The sequence below is a fragment of the Armigeres subalbatus genome, unplaced genomic scaffold (genome assembly GCF_024139115.2).
Source record: "Armigeres subalbatus isolate Guangzhou_Male unplaced genomic scaffold, GZ_Asu_2 Contig401, whole genome shotgun sequence".
In the NCBI taxonomy this organism is placed as follows: Eukaryota; Metazoa; Arthropoda; class Insecta; order Diptera; family Culicidae; genus Armigeres; species Armigeres subalbatus.
The window spans coordinates 33,432-38,103 of NW_026943153.1; positions in this window are offsets into that span (position 1 = coordinate 33,432).

Genomic DNA, 4,672 nt, shown 5'->3' on the forward strand with positions numbered 1-4,672 from the left:
GATCGAGTCTTGTACTGTTTGTGCTATATTGTGTCTGTTTAATTTGTTGATTCTGTGTTCTCAAGAGAAAAGCCTGAAAGTAGTCAATAAAATGTTGAGTGAGTTGTGATTTGTCCCAAGTTTGTTCCAATAGGGTTAAATCCTATACAAAGGTTAGCTATGACTGACAGCAAACTAATTGCTGTAGACAAAAAGCGCAATACGCAATACAAATATATTTGTGGGATTTGGCTGATGACACAAAATCTTATATGAAACCTCGTCTTTTCCGTAGTATTGTTCATATAATTCACGAGAACGTGCATTATTTAATTTGTATTTGTCTTGTTGATTGCGTTCATTTTGTTTGTATAATAAATTTGTTACACTGGCACCCTACGTTGGGGCAGGTAACAACGTTTTCGTCGAGTTGAACGCAATAGTTACAATTTTCTATACAAACATAAATATGAATATAAAAATTAACATGAAACAAATAACAAATTAAAATAATGTCTCTCTCCTGGTGCCCTAGAGAGACGGCACTGTATGTCCCATAAAAAATGCGTTAATCCATACCTTGTCAAATAAGTTTTTTTTTCAGGGAAAATAAAAAACACAATTTTATTTAGGACATTTATTGCTTTTCGATTACATTACTCAATATGTCCACCATTTTCTCGATCACTTTCTCCAAACGGGGAGAATCGAGAGCATACCTTTGAATGTATGAGTCAGTCATCGAGTTCCATGCCTTGGTAATGAAAGCTTCAGGGCGCTAACATGTGAGAACGTTTACAGGCCTTAGCCTGAACTTATGCCCATATTGAGTAATCCAAAAGGATTCAAGTCGTGCTAGGAGGCCAAATGTCCTTTGGCCAAAATTCACATGTTTCTCTTCAGCCACGTCTGAGTCTTTTGAGGTAGACATGGTGCTCCGTCTTGTTGGAAAAATGACGTGTTGGTGTTCCGAAGTTGGCTTTCATCCATGGCAGAACGTGGTCCTTCAAAATGTTCATGTAAACCCCGGTATTAACTCTTTAATCCAGTTTTGAGAAATACTGAGGCATTTTTAATTGACGCAATGAACCAAAAACCATAACGCGGCCGGATGTTTGGTTGGGAACTTGAATTTCACCATCTCTGGAACATCCTCAATCTTCTACGGCGAAAAAATCTGTCGTGTGTTAGATACGGGATCGATGGTGAACATTTTTCATCGGAGAATACGATGATGGTATGCTTCTATTTTAATACTGACACCAAACGTTTCGAGTGCTCCAGCCGTAGTTGTTTGATTCGGTCCGTTAGAAGGTGGCGCTTACTCTTGCTCTAGACGAACATGTTAAGTCATCATGGACCAACGTTGTGAGCAGAGTTGAAGATACTTAGCCAATTTTCGGATCGATCTGATAGCAATTCGCCTCACTTTATCTCTCACTGATCCGGCTTCGTGGACGTGGTCCATCAAGGAGTGAACGTTGGATACGGAACGGTAGCCAAGTGGCATCCCACAATCGTTGCAATTTCTTTACGGGCTTTTGGGCAAGCAGCAACTCAGTCACAACCTCCTTTACCTACATTTTTTAACTTTATTAACGCGAACCACTGTTTTGTTTACATCGTCTCAGCTCAGAGAAAAACAGCATGATGATTACACATGCATTAAAACAGTAAAAACGTGTTTAAAGCTACCAAAAATAAGTATTGAAAACTTTTCATTTTTTATGGAACATACTGTAGGTGGTGCCCATACGGAAATGATGAGGTTTCATATGAGATTTTGATTCATCAGCCAAATCCGTAAATATATTCGTATTGCGTATAGCAGACCTGACGAACTTCGTTTCGCCTAAAATTGATTTATTCTCGAATTATGAAGAAATTGATGTTTCATTTGAATGGGAGAGGGTCTTAAACTATCTTAAGAACCTTCCTGGCTCCAGAAACCGACGCATACAAATTTTCACGCGATCGGTTCCAATTAGTTTGCTGTATTCATAGCTGAGCCTTTGTATAGCATTCTAACCCTATTTGGGCACCTCGAATCAATGATTTATGGCATCAACGATTCGATGCCTGTGTCTGGAACAATCTTGGGACAAATAACAACTAAACATTTTATTCCTACTTAGGATTTCTTCTTGAATCCAGACATCGAATCAACAAATAAAACAGACACAATATAGCACAAACGATACAGACTCGATCGAATAATATTTAAACTATTTGAACAAAATAAAATCAATCGTAAATAAACTTCATAAAATGTAGGAATTTCACAATATGTCTAGTTGATAGTGGAATATTTCGAATATTGCACTGATGCAAATCAGGTAATTTTGCAACTCTTGAACTGTTGAGGGATTAAAACAGTCACTTCATCAAATTCCTCTTGACTAAACAGCAAGCTTTCCTTATTTGCTAATCCAGTTTGAGCAGAATCATTGAAATTGCGCAATGTATCAACAGCTCTGAAATGGTTATGTCAGTCATTATTACTGGGAAAATCTCAGCGAATCAATAATCACAAAGATCTATTACAGCACCTCCAGACAGTATTGAAAAGGAAAGGAATATTAGTATGTGATCTTTGTTATTACATACCGTCTTCCTCTTCTTCTCCACAATAATTCGGATAGGAGCAAGGCTGTTACTAATAATCAAATTCCAATCAAATTCGTGAAATCCGCAACCACGGTGTATCAGATTCGTCAAATCGATATTATAAAAGCAGATTAGCTGTTTTGAAGATTTGGTTTCGAAATCAAGAAAATAACTTTTCGTTTGTCATAAGACGAGTTTAACAATCCATTGAATTCCACACTTAATTGTATCTGACAGATACGTATTTCGACCTCAACAGTAAGGCCGTTCAGTGTCTCGTACTTGACTCGACTCGAAGTCGCTCAAAATAATTTTTCAAAATTTTTCGTATCCGAAACAAGTGCAACTAAAAACAAAACGAGAAGCAGACTTCATCCTCAAGTTATGATAAAATGCCAGGTTCTCGCTTGATTATAGTTGGACACTGTTTACAAATCCGTGTAAGGCAATATTTATTCATCTTGCGACTCAACACTATCTTCTGTGTGAGAATATCAATAATGAAAACCCAGATTAATCCACCTAGCGGTGATGGTGCCTTCTCGTTCGTTCAAAAGATTTGGAAAATCTCAAATAACACCAAATGTGGATTGGTCTTATTTTCATTTGTTTATATCCATAAAAATTATCGCCAAACGCAATTTGTTGCAAACAACGGATGAGCATAAAGAGCAAAAATGGATTTTATTTTGAGAAATTAGTATTTTCGCCATAACTTTTGACCCAATTGTACGATCCGGCCAAGTTTCCATAGGAAACAATGGGACAAGATTCTGTGCATGAATGCAATCTGGTGAGCGACCTGAGAAGCATATATTGCACATCAATCACAGTAACTTATACATGACCAGATTCAGTCAAATAGGGCACTGCACGGAAAATCTCTTTCTCTTCGTTCTTCTAAGATTTGACGTTTACTGGCCTTATTGTTTTCTAATTTTTGCAGCGAGAAAGAGACAAGCAGCCCGTGCAGTGCCCTAATGGTTACTGCAAATCGGTTGAGGAAAAGTGCCCAATGTTATTGAGCGATTTTAGCAAAAATGGTATAACTTTCGATCCCATAGTCCGATATGGCCAATTTTCAAGGAAACAACGGACAGGATTCTGCGTCGAATGCAACTTGTTGCAAGCAACTGGTTGAGAATAAGTGCCCGAAAAATGAGTGACATTTTTACGCGATTTTTCGTATGAATTTGTATTTTGCCATAACTTTGATCCCATAGTCCGATCTGGCTAATTTCAAATAGGAAACAATGGGACAAGATCTGGTCGAATGCAACTTGTTGTGAGCAAACGGTTGAAGATAAGTGCCGAAAATGAGCGACATTTTCTACGCGATTTTTCGTATGAATTTGTGTTTTGGCATAACTTTCGATCCCATAGTCCGATCTGGCCAATTTCAAATAGGAAACAATGGGACAAGATTCTGCGTCGAATGCAACTTGTTGCCGCAAATCGTTGAGGATAAGTGCCTGAAAATGAGTGACATTTTTACGCGATTTTTCGTATGAATTGTGTTTGGCCATAACCTCGATCCCATAGTCCGATCTACAATTTCAAATAGGAAACAATGGGACAAGATCTGCGTCGAATGCAACTTGTTGCAAGCAACGTTGAGGATATTCGAAAATGAGTGACATTTTTACGCGATTTTTCTGATGAATTTGTATTTTGACCAACTTTCGATCCCATAGTCCGATTCGCAATTTCAAATAGGAAATAGACAAGATTCTGCGTCGAATGCAACTTGTTGCAAGCAAATCTTGAGAATGAGTGCCGAAAATGAGTGAATTTTTACGCGATTTTTCGTATGAATTTGTATTTTGGCCATAACTTTCGATCCCATAGTCCGATCTAATTCAAATAGGAAACAATGGGACAAGATTCTGCGTCGAATGCAAATTGTTGCGAGCAAACGCAGTTGAAGATAAGTGCCCGAAAAATGAGCGACATTTTCTACGCGATTTTTTCGTATGAATTTTGTTTTGGCCATAACTTTCGATCCCATAGTCCGATCTGCCAATTTTCAAATAGGAAACAATGGGACAGGATTCTGCGTCGAATGTAACTTGTTGCGAGCAAATCG